Below are 23,759 nucleotides of genomic sequence, written 5' to 3' on the forward strand. Positions count from 1 at the left end.
CAATTTGAAATAGGTACAGAATGTCTTAGGGAACTCTGGAGCAAAGTTGAAAACTACAGTTCATTTGGTAAATTCATGAAGTTCCGTGATAGTACAGATATTATACCTGAAGGTCCTCTCTTATACTGTGTGTGAATGTGATTGTATGTGGGGGAAATAAAAATATCTAAGGCTCAAAAACTGAAATGAAAGAAAACTACATAACGTTAATATTTCCTGGGTACGATATAATACAAGCGAAGACAAGCTGAGTGTCAAAAATTCTGTAAAAGGGTACTTTGGAAAATTGTATTAAATATGGAAAACTCCTAAAGACAAAATATTAGCAAACTGAGTCCAGCAATAGATAAAAAGGATCTTATATCACAACCACATAGTAGAATTTATCTCAGGAATGCAAGGTTGATTTAACACCCCAAAATTCATCAATATAATGCACCATATTGGAGCCCTGGTGGCACAGTGGTTAAGTGCTCAGCTGCTAATCAAAAGGTCGGCAGTTCGAATTCACCAGCTGCTCCTTGGAAACCCTATGGGGCAGTTCTACTCTGTCCTACAGGGCTGCTGTGAGTGGGGCGGTTCTCCTCTGTCCTACAGGGCTGCTGTGAGTGGGGCGGTTCTCCTCTGTCCTACAGGGCTGCTGTGAGTGGGGGCGGTTCTCCTCTGTCCTACAGGGCTGCTGTGAGTGGGGGCGGTTCTCCTCTGTCCTACAGGGCTGCTGTGAGTGGGGACGGTTCTACTCTGTCCTACAGGGCTGCTGTGAGTGGGGACGGTTCTCCTCTGTCGTACAGGGCTGCTGTGAGTGGGGGCGGTTCTACTCTGTCCTACAGGGCTGCTGTGAGTGGGGACGGTTCTCCTCTGTCGTACAGGGCTGCTGTGAGTGGGGGCGGTTCTACTCTGTCCTACAGGGCTGCTGTGAGTGGGGGCGGTTCTACTCTGTCCTACAGGCTGCTGTGAGTGGGGGCGGTTCTCCTCTGTCGTACAGGGCTGCTGTGAGTGGGGGCGGTTCTACTCTGTCCTACAGGCTGCTGTGAGTGGGGGTGGTTCTCCTCTGTCCTACAGGACTGCTGTGAGTGGGGACGGTTCTCCTCTGTTCTACAGGGCTGCTGTGAGTGGGGGCGGTTCTACTCTGTCCTACAGGGTTGCTGTGAGTCGGAATCGACTTGACAGTAAGGACTGTTTTTTTGGAACACACCATATTAACAGAAAAAGGAGGAACAACCACATGATCATCTCATGGGTGCAGATAAAGCTTTTGACAAAATCCAAGACCCTTTATGATAAAAACAAAACAAAACAGTCAACGAGCTAGGGATAGAAACAAACTCCTTAACCTGATAAAGGGCATGTATGAAAACCCCACAGCCAGCAGCACACTAATGGTGAAGGACTGGATGTCTTCCCCCTAAGGTCAGGAACAAAACAAGGATGTCACCACCTCTATGCAACACTGTACTGGAGCTTCTATCCAGGGCAATTAGTCAAGAAAATGAAATAACGACATCTAGACTGAAAAAGAAGTGAAACTATCTCTATTTGTTGATGACATGAACTTGAATATAGGAAATCCCAAGAAATCCACTTAAAAAAAAAACTGTTAGAACTAATCAATGAGCTCAGCAATGTAACAGGATACAAAATCAATATTCAAAAACAAATTGTATTTCTATATTTGTTCGTCCTTCTGGCAGTCCATGGTATATTCAATATTCGCCAACACCACAAGTCAAATGCGTCAATTCCTCTTTGGTCTTCCTTACTCTTTGTCCGGCTTTAGCATGCATACGAAGCGACCGAAAACACCGTGGCTTGGGTCAGGCACACCTTAGTCTTCAAGGTGACATCTTTGCTTTTCAACACTTTAAAGAGGTCTGATGGAGACTAAAGAAACCCTGAGAATATGGCCCCTGATGCCCTTTTACTCAGTACTGCAGTCACTCCTGAGGTTTACCCTTCAGCCAAAGATTAGACAGGCCTATAAAACAAAACAAGACTAAATGGGCACACCAGCCTGAGGGCAAGGACGAAAAGGCATGAGGGGACAGGAAAACCAGTCACAGGGAACCCAAGGTTGAGAAAGGGGAGAGTGTTGACATGTCAGGGCCCTGGCAACCAACATCACAAAACAATGCGTATTGTTTAATGAGAAACTAATTTGCTCTGTAAAATTTCAACTAAAGTACAATTAAAAAAAAAATAGGCCAAAAAAAAAAGTAAAAAGGCAAACCACAGACTGGAGAAAAGATCTGCAAATCATGTATCTGACAAGGGACTTGCATCCAGAATACATAAACCAAAACGAAACCAAACCCTTTGCTGTTGAGTTGATTCCTACTCATAGTGACCCTCTAGGACAGAGTAGAACTGACCCATAGAGTTTTCAAGGAATGGCTGGTGGATTTGAATTGCTGACCTTTTGGTTAGCAGCCAAGCTCTTAACCACTGTGCCACTAGGGCTTCAGAATATATAAAGAACTCTTAAAAAGACAAATAGCCCAATTAAAAAATGGGTAACAGATTTGAATAGGCATTTATTCAAAGAAGGTATACAAATGGCCAATAAGCACATGAAAAGGTGCTCATCATTAATCAGTGAGGAAATACACATTAAACTCATAATTAAAAACTAGTTAACCTCGGATGACTATAATCAAAAAGGCCGACAGTGACAAATCTGCTATTGGTAAGGATGGGGGGAAACTGGACCCTCAGACATTGCTGGTAGGGTTGTAAATGAATCACTTTGGAAAACGGTCGGGCAGCTCCTCAAAATACTAAAGGGAGAATTACCGTAAAACTTAACAATTCCTTTCTTAGGTATTTGGCCAAGAGAAAATGAAACATATGTCCACACAAAATCTTGAAGATCAAAGTTCATAGCAGCATTATTCATAATACCCGCAAAGTGGAAACACCTTAAATGTCCATTAACTGATAAATCGATAAACAAAATGTGGTATATCCACATAATGGGATGCTATTTAGATGAAATGTTATTTGTCAGTGAAAAAGAATAGAGTGCATAAACTTTGAAAAACATTATGCTAAGTAGAAGAAAAAAAAAAAAAGTAGAAGAAGCCAGGTACAAAAGGCCACATGTTGTACAGCTCCGTATTTACAAACTATTCACAATAGCAAATCCATGGAGAAAACCAATGAGCGGTTGCTGGGGCTGGGGTGGTGGGATTGGGAAAAGGGGATGACCGTAAACAGATACGAAGTTTCTATCTGGGATGTTGAAAAAGTTCTAAAATTATATTGTGGTGATAGCTGCACACTTGTAAATATACTAAACACCACCAAAATGTACACTTGAAGTGGGTGACTTTTATGGCATATGAATTGTGTCTTTAAGAAAATAATTGTGTTAAATGTAAATCTAAACACTTTTTGAAATGCAAAACTCACAATATCTTCTACAAGGAACTCTCAAAATATAAATGTCAATAAAAGGGAGAGATGTCCAAAGATAACATTAATAATAGTGTTGTGGGTAGAATTGTGTCCCCCCAAAATATCTATTATAAATTCTAACCCCTATAGTGGCTATAAGGAGCACTGGGCTCGGCTGCTAACTGAAAGGTTGGTGGTTTGAACCCACCAGCGGCTCCACGGGAGAAAGATGTGGCAGTCTGCTTCCATAAAGATTATAGTCTTGGAAACCCTATAGGGCAGATCTACTTTGTCCTACTGGATGGCTATGAATCAACTCAACTGAAACAGGTTAGGTTGGGTTATAGTGTTATGATCCCATTTGGGAAGGGGTTTCTATGTTATGTTAATGAGACAGTATTAGCATAGGGTGTGTCTTAAATCAGTCTCTTGAAATATAAGAGAGCTGGTTAAGTAAGGAAGCAAGCAAGCACAGTGGGGGAAGATAGATGCTGCTCCACGTGAAGCTCACCAAGGAGCCAAGGAACAGAAGCTGGAAAGAGACAAGGACCTTCCCCCAGAGCCGACAGAGAGAGCCCTGAATTTGGACTTGTAGTCTCCCAAATTATGAGAAAATAAATTTCTGTTTGTAAAAGCCACCCATCAGTGGTATTTCTGTTGTAGCAGCGCTAGGTAACCATGCCAAATGGTGATAAGGGCAACGATCGCGTTTTGAGGGCTTGCAATTTTTTTTTTTTTTTTTTTTTACTGGGCTGGGCACCACTCTACAGCCTTTTGCATGTGTCAGTTTACTTAATCCTCCATGAGAGAAAGTACTGTTACATCTCCATTTTACAGATGCTCAAACCAAGGCACACACACACACTTCACACAGCCAGGGAATAGGCAATTTATCAGCACAGCCTGCAAGCTTAATCCCTGCCTCTTGAGAAGTAAGGCCAACTTCTGGGACATGTAGGTATCAACGCTTCTCCACCTGCCCAAGAAAGGTCCCAAGGGGCAGCTGAGGCCACAGGCCATGAGGTGTGTCCAGCTGTGCTCAGCGTTGGTCTGAGGCTGAGCTGCGAGGTGATGGGGGAAGATGGAGATCAGAATTCTCATTCTCTCTTCTCTGTGGGGTAGAGTATAAAAACAAACAAACAAACAAACAAAAAACCAAACCCATTGTCAGTTCCGACTCATAGTGACCCTATAGGACAGAGTAGAACTGCCCCATATGGTTTCCAAGGAGCCACTGGTGGATTCGAACTGCCGACCTTTTGGTAAGCAGCCAAGCCATTAGCCCAGGAATGTCTCTGCACCAAGATGGAGCTAATGAGCCTGACTAGAAGGGTTGAGTCGTGTTTCCCAAGGAAACCTCCTGCCTGGCTGTGGGATGGAGTATGCCCTCTTCTGAGCTCTATGCATGTTCACAACACAAGCAAATGAAGCTTCCAAATTCCAGCTGCAGACCTTCAATTCCTGCCTGAGGAAAAAAAATTAACACGGTTCCCAAGAACAGGAAGAGATTTGGGGCAAAAGAGAATTCACCGAAATTGTCACAATGTCGTCACTAGTTGTTACTCAACCACGAGGCAGAGGCCTGTCTCATGTCATCCTGAGGAAGTGTCTTGGTCTTTCGCACAGATGGCTCTTGATCCCTCAGCTCCCAACGTACCCGGTTTTGAAATAAGTGCTTTGCAAGAAGACTCAGCTGCTCAGGTTGAGATTCCAGGACAGAAGTGCTTTCAAAAGGTTGCCAGAGTAGGGGAACCCAGATCTCTGTAGCCAGCCCTGCAAATGCCTCCAGAGAGCTTCATCTCCCCTCCTCACCACACACCTTCCCCCCTCACCACACACCTTCCCGCCTCACCACACACCTTCCCCCCCACCACACACCTTCCCCCCTCACCACACACCTTCCCCCCTCACCACACACCTTCCCCCCTCACCACACACCTTCCCGCCTCACCACACACCTTCCCCCCTCACCACACACCTTGCCGCCTCACCACACACCTTCCCTCCTCACCCACACACCTTCCCCCCTCACCACACACCTTCCCCCCTCACCACACACCTTCCCTCCTCACCCACACACCTTCCCCCCTCACCACACACCTTCCCCCCTCACCACACACCTTCCCTCCTCACCCACACACCTTCCCTCCTCATCCACACACCTTCCCCCCTCACCACACACCTTCCCGCCTCACCACACACCTTCCCGCCCACCACACACCTTCCCCCCTCACCACACACCTTCCCCCCTCACCACACACCTTCCCCCCTCACCACACACCTTCCCGCCTCACCACACACCTTCCCCCCTCACCACACACCTTCCCGCCTCATCCACACACCTTCCCCCCTCACCACACACCTTTCCCCCTCGCCACACACCTTCCCCCCTCACCACACACCTTCCCTCCTCACCCACACACCTTCCCCCCTCACCACACACCTTCCCGCCTCACCACACACCTTCCCCCCTCACCACACACCTTCCCGCCTCACCACACACCTTCCCCCCTCACCACACACCTTCCCCCCTCACCACACACCTTCCCCCCTCACCACACACCTTCCCTCCTCACCCACACACCTTCCCTCCTCACCCACACACCTTCCCCCTCACCACACACCTTCCCGCCTCACCCACACACCTTCCCTCCTCATCCACACACCTTCCCCCCTCACCACACACCTTCCCCCCTCACCACACACCTTCCCGCCTCACCACACACCTTCCCCCCTCACCACACACCTTCCCGCCTCACCACACACCTTCCCCCCTCACCACACACCTTCCCCCCTCACCACACACCTTCCCTCCTCACCCACACACCTTCCCTCCTCACCCACACACCTTCCCCCTCACCACACACCTTCCCTCCTCACCCACACACCTTCCCTCCTCATCCACACACCTTCCCCCCTCACCACACACCTTCCCCCCTCACCACACACCTTCCCGCCTCACCACACACCTTCCCTCCTCACCTAAACACACACCTTCCCTCCTCACCTAAACACACACCTTCCCTCCTCACCTACACACACACCCTGGGCCAGCAAGGCCAGGCCAAGGACCTCCCTTTCCTAAGGACCTGTGTTTCATCAACCCTAGCTGTAGTCACAGGAGGCAAAGTTGTTTTTTTTTTTTTTTTCTTAATTAACTTTTTGGATACGATTATAAAAGTCATACATCATCATTGTAGAAAATAGTAAGATGTCTATAACTCTGAGCACTTGCCATATGTCAGGCACTGTGCTTAGGAATTCACTTCATTTAACCCCAAACCCAGTGAGGCAGGTATTATAACTATTACTTCTAATTGAACAACAAAAAGCAGCTGCTGTCCAGCCAGCTCGTGGCAACCCCAGGTGTTTCAGAGTAGAGCTGCTCCAAGGCAGACCACCAGGCCTTTTTGTCCTAGGTGCTTCTGGGTGAGTTCAAACCACCAACCTTTCAGTGGGTAGCCCAGCTCTTACCTTAAAATAATAAGATATGGCCATCTTATTGTTTTCTACAATGATGATCTATTACTTTTAGAATCACATCCAAAAAGTTCTTTGAGAAAGTTTGCGCCCTGCAGGGACTCCTCCTTCCAATTTACACATAAAGAAACTGAGACTCACAGTAGTTAACTGACTTGTTCAAAGTCACCCAGTGGCGGAGTTGGGGAGCAAAAGTCTGTTTGGCTTTAACGCCTACACTGCATTGTTACGGCACAAGGTGGAATGTGCCGTCCTGAAAAGGGGACAAAAAGTGCTCTGGGGAGTAGACGGGGTCCAGCATGTAGGCTCTGTGGTAGGCAGCTTAGCCAAGGGACATGTTTTTGTTTGTGATTGTGCAAAACTAATGGTCCTGAATGGCACCTCCCAACTACTCCCAACATGCTCTTCCTCCCCTAAGGTATCTTGGCTCAGGCAAAAAACAACACTCAGAGCCAATCAAGGCAAGACACTGTGTGACCACTCCTCCCTCATTTCCCCCGATCCAGCATCAACAAGTTGTGTCAGTTATACCAACAGCTACCCATCCCATCTGTCCTTTTCCACTCATTCATTTACAAATTAGAAGTCTTCAGTCTCTTTAATCCAGTCAATGTCTGTCACTTAGGAGGTGTTCAGTCAATGTTGAATGAATGAGCCTTCCACACTGACACCAGAGTCTTTCTAAAAGATAGCTATAATCACATGACTTTCCTCCTCAAAAACATTTAAGGGTTGCCTATTTTTGATAACACAGATAGATAGATAGGTAGATAGATAGATAATAGATAGGTAGGTAGGTAGACAGATAGAGAGCTGCCATTGAGTCGGCTCCAATTCACAGCGGCCTTATGTACAACAGAATAGAGTGTTGCCTGATCCTGCATCATCCTCACAATTGCCAGCATGTTCAAGTCCATCCTTTTGGCTCCTGTGCCAGCCCATCCCACCGAGACTCTTCCTTGTCTTCTGCTTCACCAAGCACGATGTCTTCCTCCAGTGACCAATCTCTCTCGACGACACACCCAAAGCAAGTGAGTCAGGCAATACTCTGTTGTGGTCCCTAAGATTTTCATTGGTTGGTTTTCAGCAGTAGATCACCAGGCCTTTCTTCTCCGTTTACATTAGTCGGGAAGCTCTGCTGGAACCTGTTCGCCATAGATCACCCTGCTGGTGTTTGAAATACCATTGGCATAGCTTCCGACATCATAGCAATACTTGCAAGCCACCATAGTACGACAAACTGACAAGACATTCTGTAAACAGGAGTAAATCAGCCTAAGCCCTGTTCTTCTGCTAAAATTACCTTTTTCTTAAGTGTCATGAATTTTCCTGTCCCGTCTAGAGGCAGACACAGTGCTTAGCAAAGCTCACCTGGGCTTCTTTGTATTTCTCAGCCTCCCACCCAGGCCAGGTGAGGGCTGAGGGACAGGATCTGGCCAATGGACTCCTCCCACGATTCCATGACCCCCAAGGTCCCATAACTTCGGAGGCTGCATAAGCGATGTGCTAAGCCACTGAGGTGTTCTGAGTCTATATGTTACCACAGCAGAGCCCATCCTCTTCCTGACTAACCCACACATCTTTGCTTCTGCTACCCCCTCTACCTAGAGAGATTTTTTCTCCTCCTTACCAACTGGAATTCCTTTCCTCCTTCAAATTTCAACGCTAACGTGACCTCTCCTGGGAGGCCCTCCCTGACCAGGTGTTGGTCACTCCCATCTCTCTCTCCTCACAGCTATTTCAGCCCAGAGCACAGCCTGACTGACAGGTGGTGCAAGGGATTGCCTCCCACCCCACACTATGAGGGTCAGGGGTGGTGTAAGGGATTGCCTCCCACACCACACTATGAGGGTCAGGGAGCAGGGACTAAAAAAAAAAAAAATTTTTTTTCTGTTTAATTCATTAATTCTATTTCTTGCAACCTACTTAGCCTTGAAGGAGCCCTGGTTGTGCAGTGGTTAAAGTGCTTGGCTGATAACTGAAAAGTCAGGATTTTGAGATGTGCAGTCTGCTTCCCTAAAGATCACAAAACGCTATGGTGCCACTCTACTCTGTCCTATAGGGCCACTGTTAGTCAGAATCCACTCCACAGCAAAGGGTTTTAGATATTTTGGGACTTAGCCTTGTGCTTGAGCTCAAGAGGAGTGGGTGTGCAGTTGAAATGAAGTCAGCCACTGTATGGAGATAGGGATGGAGAAAAAGGCTTGGCTACTCAGCGGGAGGCCAGCGTGGTTGGCCGGGATTGGAGACGCTGCAGGGAGCAGGCCTCTGCCGGGGGAGGGGGGGCGGTTCGCAGAGCCTGGTCGTTGCCATCCTGTCCCCAGAACCCATCCCTGCAGGAAACCATGGTCCACAGCGACTGGGGTAGCTAGAGAAGAGTCACCTCAGCTTCCAACTGTTTACCTCCTGGCTACCATGGCTACGGGAGACGGGTCACCATGGCAACCTCGTTTTTAATCCGACGATAAGACTGTTGGCAGATAGTGAAGGAGGACGGAAAAGCCATAAAGGCAGGCACCTCAAGGGCAAAAGGCGCACACCACCATGTGACACTTTTGAATCGTCTAACTGGATAACGGCGCCCAGCCAGAGTAACTGAGGCCCTGCACTGACCCTTCAGTCTCCCAGACAACCGCCATTCACCCCTCGGGGCATCCTGCGCCCACTGCGGACCCCGTTTGTGGCTGAGGCAAGTTGTGTGCCCCGACATTCACATGAAGTAGAGGGCAGTTCGTATCCCTTCCGCCAAAGAAGCCCTCACCACCTCAGTGAAACCCCAACTGGGTTTCCTAAGCTGGCAGAATTTTCTAGAATCCAAGACTCTGGCATAAAAGACCAGACATCACCCACGAGTGGTCACCTCTCCCCGCCCAACGATCCATGCCCACCTCCGCATGAGTTCTGACTCAGGGGTGTGTGAAAGTACCCTGTAAGTTGTGAACCCCACACCCAAACGACATTGCTGCTTATTTTTATTATTGAAAGGGGACGGAGACTGTCCACAGAGAGGTTTTGGGCTGCCTACTCCGGGACGGATTCCGAATCCAGGTGGGGCCATCCCCCAAGAGTTTGGGGTACCAAGGGTGCGCCTCCTCCCCAGGCCGCCCCTCTGGAAGATTCGGTGGGGAGCATCCGACGTCGGTCGGCGGGGTTCCCTGCTCAAGGCTGTGCCCGCGGAGCTGCTGGTAGGGAGGGTCCGGAGCAGCTCCTCGTCCTCCCTGCAGTCGCCCCTCCAGCCCCCGCCAAGCCCCACTCCTGCCGGAGATACACGGCGAAACTTAAAGTCCCAGTAACAGCGTAAAGTAGGGAAGCTGTGACTCCGAAAATTACAAACAGGGAAAAATGAGAGCGTCCCTCCCCTCAGTCCTGGGGGTGCCAGAGGGGGCGGGCCTGGGAGCCCGGCGGGCGCAGTTATCCGGTTAGGGGATTGAGCAGGATCAGGGGACCTGCGGTCACTTCTCGCCAACTCCAGCACTGAACCCTGTGGCCTCCAGCGGCCAAGAGCAGGGGTTCTGATTTTGTTATTTTAAGAAAAATGACTGCTTGTTCCCTAAAAGAATTTTCATTCCCGGCCTCCTCCTCAGCCCGTCTGTGTCTTTCTGGATTCACAGGGCTGAGCAGGACCGGCGAGGCACCCCCATCCCCTCCCGCCGGCACCCCCAGGTCTGATCTCCCCTCCTCCCCAAGCGCGGAGCACCACTTTCCCACCCGCTGCGAGGGCTGGGGAGAGACCCTGCGCCTGTCCCTGCCCCGGGGTGGTGGGACCCCCTTTCAAGGAGGGCTTCGTGACCTCCGGGTACAGGGTTCCGGGGAAGGTGTCAGTCGGGGGTGTGTGTCGTGGCTGGACCCCCTTTCTGTTCCCAGTGGGAGCCAAACCTGCCCCTTCTGCCCCGGCTCCGACGGCTCAGCCCGGCTGCGGAACGGCGGTAAAGCGAGTGGCCTGGGCTGGGGAGGACTGGGGCGGGGGCGGAGGCTTTTTGTCCTTTGAGCCGGCTGGAGGGGTGTGGGTGGTGGGAGCAGAGGCCAGAGGAGGCCCTGGCTTCTTCCTCTTTCCCTCCTTCCCCGAAGCGACAGATTTCAGCACCGAGATCTGCGGATAGCGCCGTGCGGGTCCGGGTACCCCTTCCCCACTCCCAGGCGAGTGGTCCTTTAACCCACCGGGTGGCTGGAGTCTGCGTCCCCAGCACACCTCTCAGAACCCCAAGAAGTCCCAGCTCTGGAGCTCCTAAAATCCTTACCCTGCCAAAGTTTGAGCTTCTGCGATCCGTGCCTCCCTCTGTCCGAGCGTCTCCTCCTCTCTCCTCGCGGGTTCTGGGCAGCAGCTCTGGCCTCCTCCTCCCGCAAGCTCCGGCCTCAGGACCCTCCTCCCTGGACGGCGGAAGGAGCCTGTTGCCTCCCTCTCTCTGTGAAAGTCAGGTGAGGCGCGTTGCCTCAAAGGCGGTCCCGGAAGAGGCAGAAGCCACCGGTCATATAACCATTACCCGTAGGGAAGAAGGGGTGAGCCAGGCGCAAGAAAGCAGGAGAATCTGCCTGTCAACTCCGGACTCTGCTAAATGTGGGTCCCACCTTAGACTCCTTCCTGGGACGTTTTACCAGGAGTGTACTCCACTCTGGATGAAGACGCACTGGAGATCTGGGAGTTTGACAGATAGAGACAGACAGCTAGATAGACAAATAATTTTTTTCTCCCTTTAAGCACTTGTACAGTCTCAAGGGAGGGTTTAGAAACAAGCCCTTCAGGCGACTGTGTGTTTTCCTTGCAGAATTCTATCACATCAGACAACACCAAGTTCTCTGAACTAAAAATTAGAACCCACTAATCCAATCATTGGAGCCCTGGAGGCACAGTGGTTAAGAGCTCAGCTGCTAACCAAAAGGTCGGCAGTTAGAATCCACCAGGTGCTCCTTGGAAACCCTATAGGGGCAGTTCTGCTCTGTCCTATTGGGTTGCCATGAGTCAGAATGGGCTCGACATCAATGGGTTTGATTTTGATTAATGCAATCAGTATTCACTGGGCTCTATTGAAACAAACGAACAAAAAACTTAAATCCTTTTTGGAGAAAATATCTTTATTTAACAAAGCCCCACATTTCTGCAAACTCCCTGTCCCCACAGAAGGTGTATTTTAAGGATGAAGACCTAGCCCATCCTCACTGGAGGGCTGACAGCGACACCCTGGAATCTGGATCACAGAAGCAGGTTTGGAGGAATTCCAGCCTCCTTGCCTGTTAGACCCAGGCAGCTTCTTGAGTTCCAGTTCACTGTGACCAACAATTTCATGGGAAGAACCTCCACAAAAATGGATCCTGCAGCAGCCTGGAGGCCAGAGGCGTATCTGAGGACTTGGAGCTCATGTTGTTTCCTGAGTTTACTTAACAAATTGCCTGTTTGTGGAGCAGATTGCCTTCAGAAAGTCTAGATCTTTGAGTTCATGCAACACTTGAAAAGCGAGATGAAGTGTATACTCTGCTGGAGAAGTAAAGGATGGCTTGTACACACACACACACACGTTCATCTTAAAAAAGAAGAGAAAAAGGGAAGCAAAATCCCCTTTTCCACAATGAAAAGGCAGACATAACTGTTGAGACTCCAGGGGATTCTGGTAGTGGGGGAGGAAACAGGTGAAAGCAGCAAAGAATGAGGTTGAAGCCACAGAAGCTGGTGGAGAAGAGAGTTCTCATCTTATTATTTGGGCTCTGGACGAAACCTGAAATTTCTTTAACCCAGGGAAAACACAATTCACGAGATGCGGCCTCATGAGGTGAGGCTTTATTAAGACGTCTAGTGTACTTAATGCAGAGAATATCCAACATACCTCAATGACTCGGTGCAATTTTTTTGTGGTCAGGAAATGCTTTTCCCCCTATGCCAGTCATTTATGCTACAAGTTCAAGCTGGTTTCCGCTGAACTGTCCTCAGGGAGACTGGAAGCAGCTGGTACCCTCTGTCATCCAGAAAGGCTTCAGAGCTTCCCAAAAACCTTAAATCCTGATTTTGGAGGAAGCAGCATTAACATGAGAAACTTTTGAAGCACAATCCTGAAAAATGGAAACGTCCATTTGGATTTCATTTCTGAAATGAGGACCATTTCCAAGATGTGAAGGGAACAAAGACCTTACACGATTAACCATGAAACGCAGGAGACATGTACTGAGCCTGATGCAACGAGACACAACATCAGCACATGGCCGGGAACAGAAAGGACCCTCAGTGAATGATGGGTGTGGCAGTAACTGTTATTACAGAAGAGCTTTGGGTACCTTAAAGGTGGAAAACAGATGCGCTGAGACTGGAAATGGGCAAGAAGAGCCTGGAGGGAACAGATCTGTGAATTGTCTGTGAAAGGCAGCAAAGTCCTCGGCTGCCAGAATGCAGGGTCCAGATTTGGCCCAAGACCCACTCAGTGAGCCAGCAGCTGGGGGCCTTTTCCATTGCTTGAGCTTCAGCTGAGGCACAACCAGGGGCATAAGGCACAGCGGGGAAGGCTCAGGACACGGTCATCACTGGACAACCCCGAACGAATTAGTGGGATGTCCTAACAGGTCCATGGCACCAAGAGACCCAGGAGAGCAGTCCTCAGAAACCCAAAGCCTTGCACCAGAATAGGGGATCACAGCAAGAATACAGGTTGGAGAACAGGGTCAATACAGGTACCACTTCCCTGTTCTGACAGAGCAGGCGGGACTGGAGGGTGGGGGTAGGAGGGCAGATGAATCCTAAATTCTTTCAGCTTCAGTCAGGACATGCTAAGGAAATGAGGAGGGTTCTGCTGGGGTAAAAGTGTCACCGCCATTGGGCCGCTCCTTGGAAACCCTAGGGGGCAGTTCTATTCTGTCCTATAGGGTCGCTATGAATTGGAATAGACTTGACAGCAACGGGTTTTAATGGGGGACCTGATACTTATAGGCTAGGAGTGAAAATAAGTTTTGCCCACAGGTGGGCAACAAGACAGCCATTTCTGCAGGGGCCATATGGTGCCCAGTGTGTTAGAGAACACACAGTCTGATCAGTAGATAAGCCAGGCTAGCAGATGATAAGCAGAATGCAAACAGATAAGCCCAGTTATCAGTAAAAGGGGGGGGGGTGCTTTGGCAGATGGTCTAGATCCTTGGCAAGTGATAAGGCAATGTGTTGGAATGGCTTCCCCCACGTGTCTGTCAGTTTGTCGTACTGTGGGGGCTTGCATGTTGCTGTGATGCTGGAAGCTATGCCACCAGTATTCAGATACTAGCAGGGTCACCCATGGAGGACAGGTTTCAGCTGAGCTTCCAGACTAAGACAGACTAGGAAGAAGGACCCGGCAGTCTACTTCGGAAAAGCATTAGCCAGTGAAAACCTTATGAATAGCAGTGGAACATTGTCTGATATAGTGCTGGAAGATGAGCCCCCCAGGTTGGAAGGCACTCAAAAGATGACTGGGGAAGAGCTGCCACCTCGAAGTACAGTAAACCTTAATGACGTGGATTGAGTAAAGCTTTCGGGACCTTCATTTGCTGATGTGGCATGACTCAAGATGAGAAGAAACAGCTGCAAACATCCATTAATAATTGGAACCTGGAATGTATGAAGTATGAATCTAGGAAAATTGGAAATCGTCAAAAATGAAATGGAATGCATAAACATCGATATCCTAGGCATTAGTGAACTGAAATGGACTGGTATTGGCCATTTCCAATAGGACAATCATATAGTCTACTATGCTGGGAATGACAACTTGAAGAGGAATGGTGTTGCATTCATCACCAAAAAGAACATTTCAAGATCTATCCTGAAGTACAATGCTGTCAGTGATAGGATAATATCCATACGTCCACAAGGAAGACCAGTTAATACGACTATTATTCAAATCTACGCACCAACCACTAGGGCCAAAGGTGAAGAAATAGAAGATTTTTTATCAGCTGCTGCAGTCTGAAATTGATCGAACATGTAATCAAGATGCATTGATAATTACTGGTGTTTTTAATGAGAAAGTTGAAAACAAAGAAGAAGGATCAGTAGTTGGAAAATATGGCCTTGCTGATAGAAACAATGCCAGAGATCCAAAGATAGAATTTTGCAAGACCAACGACTTCATTGCAAATACCTTCTTTCACCAACATAAACGGCGACTATACACATGGACCTTACCAGATGTAATGCACAGAAATCAAATTGACTACATCTGTGGAAAGAGATGATGGAAAAGCTCAGTATCATCAGTCAGAGCAAGGCCAGGGGCTGACTTGGAACTGGCCATCAACTGCTCATATGCAAGTTCAAGCTGAAACTGAAGAAAATCAGAGCAAGTCCATGAGAGCCAAAATATGAGCTTGAGTATATCCCACCTGAATTTAGAGACTATCTGAAGAACAGATTTGATGCATTGAACACTAGTGACCGAAGACCAGACGAGTTGTGGAATGACATCGAGGACATCATCCACGAAGAAAGCAAGGGGTCATTGAAGACAGGAAAGAAAGAAAAGACCAAGATGGATGTCAGAGGAGACTCTGAAACTTGCTCTGGAACGTCGAGCAGCTAAAGCAAAAGGAAGAATTGATGAAGTAAAAGAACTGAACAGAAGATTTCAAAGGGTGGCTCGAGAAGACAAAGAAAAGTATTATAATGACATGTGCAAAGAGCTGGAGATGGAAAACCAAAAGGGAAAAACATGCTCGGTGTTTCTCAAGCTGAAAGAACTGAAGAAAAAATTCAAGCCTGGAGTTGCAATAGTGAAGGGTTCTATGGGGAAAATATTAAACGACGCAGGAAGCATCAAAAGAAGATGTAAGGAATACACAGAGTCATTATACCAAAAAGAATTAGTCGATGTTCAACCATTTCAAGAGGTAGCATATGATCAGAAACTGATGGTACTGAAGGAAGAAGTCCAAGCTGCTCTGAAAAAGGCATTGGCAAAAAACAAGGCTCCAGGAATTGATGGAATATCAATTGAGATGTTTCAACAAACAGATGCAGCGCTGGAGGTGCTCACTCCTCTATGCCAAGAAATATGGACGACAGCTTCCTGGCCAACTGACTGGAAGAGATCCATATTTATCCTATTCCCAAGAAAGGTGATCCAACTGAATGTGGAAATTATAGAACAATATCATTAATATCACACACAAACAAAATTTTGCTGAAGATCATTCAAAAACGGCTGCAGCAGTATATCGACAGAGTACTTCCAGAAATTCAGGCCGGTTTCAGAAGAGGACGTGGAACCAGGGATATCATTGCTGATGTCAGATGGATCCTGGCTGAAAGCAGAGAATACCAGAAGGATGTTTACCTGTGTTTTATTGACTATGTAAAGGCATTCGACTGTGGATCATAACAAATTATGGATAGCATTGCAAAGAATGGGAATTCCAGAACACTTAATTGTGCTCGTGAGGAACCTTTACATAGATCAAGAGGCAGTTGTTCGGACAGAACAAGGGGATACTGATTGGTTTAAAGTCAGGAAAGGTGTGCATCAGGGTTGTATTCTTTCACCATACCTATTCAATCTGTATGCTGAGCAAATCCAAGAAGCTGGACTATATGAAGAAGAATGGGGCATCAGGATTGGATGAAGACTCGTTAACAATCTGTGTTATGCAGATGACACACCTTGCTTGCTGAAAGTGAAGAGGACTTGAAGCACTTACTGATGAAGATCAAAGACCACAGCTTTCGGTATGGACTGCACCTCAACATAAAGAAAACAAAAATCCTCACAACTGAACCAATGAGCAACATCATGATAAACAGAGAAAAGATTGAAGTTGTCAAGGATTTCATTTTACTTGGATCCACAATCAACAGCCATGGAAGCAGCAGCCAAGAAATCAAAAGACGTGCTGCATTGGGTAAATCTGCTGCAAAGGACCTCTTTAAAGCATTGAAGAGCAAAGATGTCACCTTGCAGACTAAGGTGCGTCTGAGCCAAGCCATGGTATTTTTAATCACATGATATGCATGTGAAAACTGGACAATGAATAAGGAAGACCGAAGAAGAATTGATGCCTTTGAATTGTGGTGTTGGTGAAGAATATTGAATATACCATGGACTGCCAGAAGAACGAATCAGTCTGTCTTGGACGAAGTACAACCAGAATGCTCCTTAGAAGCAAGGATGGTGAGACTGCATCTTACATACTTTGGACATGTTGTCAGGAGGGATGAGTCCCTGGAGAAGGACATCTTGCTTGGCAAAGTACAGGGTCAGTGGGAAAGAGGAAGACCCTCAACGAGGTGGAATGACACAGTGGCTGCAGCAATGGGCTCAAGCATAACAATTTTAAGGATGGCGCAGGACTGGGCAGTGTTTCGTTCTGTTGTGCATAGGGTCGCTATGAGTCGGAACCGACTCGAAGGCACCTAACAACAACAATAAGGAATGGCTTTGGGGAAATAAAATATTTATGAGGATGAGGACAGTTCACATGGGAAGTAAGGATGCATCGATGTCCCCAGCAGGAATTCTCTCAGTTAGTGCAAGGTCAGTTGAGGGAAAAGGCCTGGAGCTGGGGAGAAGCAGCTGTTTCTGGTCCTTGGGGTTCACTGTGCTTGCTCCCTTCTCAGGCAAGACAGTGACGGCATCTGTTTCCCTTACTTACACGGCAGTTGGAAAAACAAAGGCAAATAAAATTATATTAATGACTGAGATTTCAAGAGTCAAAAACTCTATCCAAATATCACAGGAGCCTGAGGAGCAGTGGGAGGACGTGGGGGATGATACATTTGGTGCCCTGGGATCCTGTTTCAGGTCAGCCTTACAGGCAGACGGCAGGTTGGGGCTGCCTGTAAGACCCCAGCCAATGTCTGCCTTCCCGCTCCATCCAAATCTCCCCAACCCGACAGTGAGACCTGAAGCTCCACCATCAGAACTTCATCCCTCTGTTTTCAAACTTTGATCCCTTTTTAAAAGCAAATAACTCCAAGAGATATAGTGTGGATAAAGTATCCAAAAAAAAGGCTATGGTACAAAGGATCAGCTCAAGGAGAGCGCTTGGTGATCCGGGAGACCTCTGAGGGGAGGACGGTGTGGGTGCCTCGGCAGGGGGCCAGGTAGGATCAGAGGAGGAAGGGCAGAAATGACAGACACTGAACACTCAGGCAAAGGTGGTCACCACCACGACTGAGCCTGGTCCTGGCCTAGAAGACTCACCTGAGCTTTCATCTAAGCCAAAGCCTCAGCTTTCCATCCACAAAAGAGGAGGGCAATGAGTCTTGCTAATTGTTAAGCCCGGCAAATGTGTACTGGACTCAAGGCTATTTTAACCCCTTGCTGAGGAGTCAATTTCGGCTCATAGTGACCCTATAGGGCAGAATAAAACTGCTCATAGGGTTTCCAAGGCTGTAATCTTTACGGAAGCACACGGCCACATCTTTCTCCCATGGAGCAAGTGGACGGTTTGAAGCAGCTGAGTGCTTAACAACTGTACCAGCAGGGCTCCTTAAGGCTGTTTTAGTGGTTTGTAATGTGAATGTCCACCACCGGTCTGTCAGTTTGCCCTACTTTGCTGGCTTGTGTCTCACTGTGGTGCTGGAAATTATGCCACTGGTATTTCAAATACCAGCAGGCTCACCCGTGGTCGGCAGATTTCAGCTGAACTTTCCAACGAAGACAGGCTAGGAAGAAAGGCCTGGAGATCTATTTCCAAAAATTAGCAAATGAAAACCTTATGGATCACAATGAAACATTGTCTGTCTGGCTCGCTTTGGACGCATCATCAGAAGGGATCAATTGCTAGCGGAAGTAGGGGTCCAGTGAGGGCAAAGGAGACCCTCAGTGAGACAGATTGGCACAGTAGCTACAAAGACAGACTTGAACATGCTGGCAGTTGTGAGGATGATGCAGGACAAGGCAGTGTTTCGTTCTGTTGTACATAAGGTTGCCACGCGTCAGAGTTGATATGACGGCAGCTAACAACAACAACAAGAACAACAACGTGACTGTCATCGAAGGTGCTGGTTAACAGATGGGACATGCTCTGTGGCTCAGTACTGCTCAGTTCAACATTTTCCTCAAGGCCTTGGGTTAACATACGAGTCTTCTGTATATTTATTTCATTATGGTTAGGGTGTATGGCTAACATGCACTCAGGAAGTTTAGCAAATAGGTTGGGTGTAAATCAGGATCCAAAAATATCTTGACAGCCTTCAATGATGGGCTGAATATACATAGACCAAGAAAAAATGTAACAGGAATCAACGAAAGGTTTTGCACCAGGTTCCAAAAAAATCAGCCACCCAAGGACAGGAAGAGGAGTCATGGCCTAGCAGACCCCACCCAGCATGGCAGGAGACCTCAAGATCACGTGCCCCACATTAAAAAAATATAAAAAGGCAAAAAGCTAATAAGAAATAAGAGTGGCTTCACAGAAATATATCAGGTAGAAAAAGGAGGTGAGTCTTGCTCAACTCTTCTCCGGTCAACGTATCTGGATTATTTTCATTTGAAAACGGTGCTGCAAAGCAATGTTATATCAGTAATCACAGGACTTTAAAAATCAACTTTGTAGTCAACTCCGCATTTTATGCTATTTTCTACTTCCTAGTTTTTCTTCACGTACATGCTTATTCTCTTTCACAGTGATAACACGTAAGTGAAATTTTGTGATTTGGCTTTTCGTTAGTTATCATATCTTGATAAATGGCCCATTGTGCTCCGTTAGTTTCCAGTGATTTTTGATCATGGCCAAATCGTTTATCATTGGCTATGATTGTAGCCAAATGACTTACCTCATTAACAGAGTGATTTACACAATTGTTGATTTTTAATGTACATTCAAATGTTTCCATTTTTTTGATAATTACTCCAGGAACATTAACATCTGAATTCGAGACATTTTAGCAATTTGTACTGCAACCCCCCGTATTTTTTAACCAACACTGTATTTTATTTCTCACATTTGCTGCCTAAACTGTACCGCTTTGCAGTTTTAATTTGCATCTCTGTAAGAGCTAGTAAAGTTGAAGATCTTTTCATGTCTCTTTATTAATTGTGCTTCCTCTTTGTGAATCATCTATGCATGCCCTTTACACATTTATATTAAAATTTTGATGTTTTTTGTTTTAATTTTCATAAGCTTTTTGTGCAGTGCTGACAGATTTTTTGCTGGTATATTTGATAGAAATATTTCTCTCAGCTTGCAAAACTTTTTGTCTGAGTTTCGTTCAATTCACTGAAAGCCTACAAATGACTAATTCTACTGCATGTGTGATGCGTCCTCTTTCTTTTTCTCAGAACCAGTTTTAGTTCATTTCAAAGAAGAAAAAGTTTCCATATTTTATACAAAGGGTTCCACTAATAAACATAATACAGAAATATAGAACAATTACTTTTTTTAAAATAACATTTTTTTTTAGAGCAGTCTTAGGTTTACAGAAAAGTTGAAAAAAAAAAGGTATAGAGTCCCATAGCCCCTGGCCCCACACACAGTTTCTCTTATTAACATCTTGCATTCTTGTGACACCTTTGTTATAACTGATGGACCATACTGATACATTGTTACTAACTGAAGCCCACAGTTGACATCAGGGTCCACTCTGTGCTGTGCAGTCCTATGGATTTTGACACCTGCCTTACAGTATCACACAGAAGAGTTTCGTTGCCCTAAGAATGCTCCGGGCTCCACCTATTCATCCCACCATCCTCCCGAAACCCTGGCAATCACCAATCTCTTTACTATCTCCGTAGTTTTGCCTTTTGCCCAGTCTTCTTCCGTGGTCTTAGTGTGATCCTTAATATTCACTCTTCATTATAACTAGGTTTATTTTGATATAAGGCCTAGACAGTTTCACTTCACCAATAGCTCTGCAACCTTTAGCAATTCCTTTAATGTGGGAGTCTGCTCCTCATCTGTAAAAATAAGAAGCTGCCCAATTCCCCCCCATTTATTCCAGGGTCCTCTAACACAACATTCCAAGGCCCGAACCAAACCTGTTGCAGTCGACTCACAGTGACCCTATCGTATCTGATTGCCTAGGACCCTATTCCTCAGCCACGCTGGCCAGTTACCTCTCAGCTCCATATTCACCCTTCTATCCGGCGCTGCAATAACAGACAGAATTTCTGTAAGTGTTTCTCCCTTCCAGTGCACTCAGCATTAAGCTTTCTCAGTCAAGGACGCCAGAGTCACGCCGAAGGAGGACAGGGTCTCCTCTCTTTCTGGTGGCTGCACTGCAGGTCAGCGATGAGGGCTGAGAACGTGCAGTGGTGCCCCCCCAGCCACACGTCTTGATGCCTTTGAAGCCCGGCCCAGCCTGGTGACCACATTCCTGCAGCTCTCCGAACAGGGCATCGCATGCCCCACGCCCCCCACCTGCCCTGCACCTGGGCTTCCACTCCCCCTGCCCACCTTTGTCCGCCTGCCCTGGGTTTGTCTCCTGTAACCCTCTGACACAAACACCACCTGCTCTGGATGCCTGTGTGGACGTTGGCTGTGGCTCACTTCACCCTGAGGGGGTGTCTCCGGTTTATGGCTGTGGCTCACTTCACCCTGTGGGGGTGTCTCCTGTTTAGGGGTCTCAGCGCCTGCAACCAGCTCTGCTGCCCAAACCAGCAAGCCTCTCCGCTGTCCGCTGGGCTGCAACCACATCTTCCCCAAGGGCCAGGTGTTGTTTTAGGCTTGCAGGCCACATGGTTTCTGTCACAACATTCAACACCCGTTCATGTTAGAACAAAACAAGCAAACAAAACCTCTCGGCAAATTAGGAACAGAAGAGAACTTCCTCAATCTGGCGAAAATCATCTTTGAAAAGCTTGCAGTTAACATTATACCTACTTGGAAGACTCAGATCAGGAACAAGGCAAAGATGTTCACTGTCAATACTTCTATTCAACATTGTATGGAAAGTCCTAGCCAGCAGAGTTAATTAAAAAAGCCACATAAAATTAGAAAAAGATAACTGTCATTATTCACCAAGAATGTGATTGTGAGTATAGAAACCCTATGTCATCTACAAAAAAAATGAGAACTAGTAAGCCAATTTAACAAGATTGCAGGAAAATTGTTACTGTCGAGTGAATTTCGACTCATAGTGACCCTATAGGACAAAGTAGAATTGTTCCATAGGGTTTTCAAGGAGCAGCTGTTGAATTTGAACTGCCAGACTTTTGGTTAGCAGCCGTAGCTCTTAACCACTGTGCCAGTAGGGCTGCAGGTTGCAGGAAACAAAGTTAGTAGACCGAAATCAGTTGTACTTCTATGTGTTAGTAACAATGGTAAATGAAATTTTAAAAATGCTATTTACAGTAACATCAAAAACATAAATTACTTAGGAATAAATCTAACAAACTATATGCAAGACTTGTAAAATATTGCTGGAAGAAATTAGATAAGACTTAAGTAAAAGGCCTGATCTGCCTCTGATCATGGGGATGGTAAGACTGGGCAGTGTCTCCTTCTGTTGTGTGTGGGGTCACCATGAGTCAGGGGCCAACTCAACAGCAGCTAACAACGACAATATAAATGGAAAGCTACACCATGCTATGGTACATGTTCATGAAAACCCAATAATTCAAAGATGCTTTCCCCTAAAATTGATCTAAAGTTGCCATGCAACCCAAATCAAAACACTAGCAGGCTTTTCTGAAGAAGCAAAGTTCTAAAATTTTATGGAATTGTGAAGGATCTAGACGGCAAAACAATCCTGAAAAAGAAGAAAGTTGGAGGATTTACACCACCTGAGCTCAAGACTTACTACAAAGCTACAGTAATAAAAACAGTGTGGTATTGCCGTGAGGAACGGTTTAGTGGAACAAAATAGTGAGTTCAGGAAGAGACTCACAAATACATTCATTTTTGATGAAAGTGCCAAGGTAATCCAGTGGGGAGAGGAAATTCAAATCTATGAAATGGTATTGGAACAAATGGAGCGTATATGAATAAAAATGAATCTCACTCCACGTATGGAAACTCATTTGAGATGAATCATATAGACCGAAGTATAAAAGTTACGGCCACAATGCTTCTAGAAAAACAAAACAAAACAGCATTTTTCATGAATTTGGGGTAGACAGAAATTTCTTAGAAAAAAACACAAAAAGCACTTATCATCAAAAATTGTACCTCATCGAAATAATAATTTCTTCCCATCAAAATACACCATTAAGAAAATGAAGAGGATGGTCTACAAAACAATGGTTTGTACTCTTCAAAAATGTCCATGTCATGAAAGACTGTAAACAAAACCAACAGACAGGCAGACTGAAGAATGTTCTGGATTGAAGGAGACTTAAGATACGTGAAAACTAAAGGCATCACGTGGTCCTAGTTTGGATCCCTGACCCTAGCATTTTTTTTTTCTTTTGCTCTACAGGACATTGTGGGACAATTGGTGACTTTTGAGTAAGGTGTATAGCTTAAAAAATAGTATTGTACCTGTGTTAATTTACTGATTTTGGTAATTGTACATGTTTTCAGGGGGCATCAGTCCCTGGAGAAGGACATGATGCTTGGTGAAGTATAAAACCAGTGCCGTCGAGTCGATTCCGACTCATAGCAACCCTATAGGACACAGTAGAACTGCCCCGTAGAGTTTCCAAGGAGCGCCTGGTGGATTTGAACTGCTGACCCTTTGGTTAGCAGCTGTAGCACTTAACCACTACACCACCAGGGTTTCCTGGTGATGTAGGGTCAGTGAAAAAGAGGAAGGCCCTCAATAAGATGGACTGACACAGTGGCTGCAAAAATGGGCATAACAACGATTGTGAGGATGGCACAGGACCAGGCAGAGTTTCGTTCTGTTGTACATAGGGTCGCTATGAGTTGGAACTGGCTCCATGGCCCCTAACAACAACAGCACTGTGGTTATTGGTGGCTTGAATCCACCCAGCAGCTCCGTGGATGAAAGACCTGGTGATCTGCTCCTGTAAAGATTACAGCTTAGAAAACCCTAAGGGGTG

At 46.6% G+C, this 23,759-nt stretch overlaps 1 protein-coding gene across 3 annotated transcripts in view; it reads right to left on the reverse strand.

Moving 5' to 3' along the window:
- The window catches only part of CNGA3 (cyclic nucleotide gated channel subunit alpha 3), a 106,968-nt gene that overhangs the window by 51,992 nt on the left and 31,217 nt on the right, over positions 1–23,759 (reverse strand). For 2 of the 3 annotated variants that reach the window (XM_049857251.1, XM_049857250.1), the window contains exon 1: positions 11,112–11,175. The exons of the other annotated variant lie outside the window; for it this stretch is intronic. The gene's annotated coding sequence lies outside the window, so the exon portion shown is untranslated. Of the gene's footprint in view, positions 1–11,111; positions 11,176–23,759 lie in introns of those variants that run through there. 3 annotated transcript variants of the gene reach the window in all.

Source organism: Elephas maximus, chromosome 17, assembly GCF_024166365.1.
Source record: "Elephas maximus indicus isolate mEleMax1 chromosome 17, mEleMax1 primary haplotype, whole genome shotgun sequence".
Classification (NCBI taxonomy): Eukaryota; Metazoa; Chordata; class Mammalia; order Proboscidea; family Elephantidae; genus Elephas; species Elephas maximus.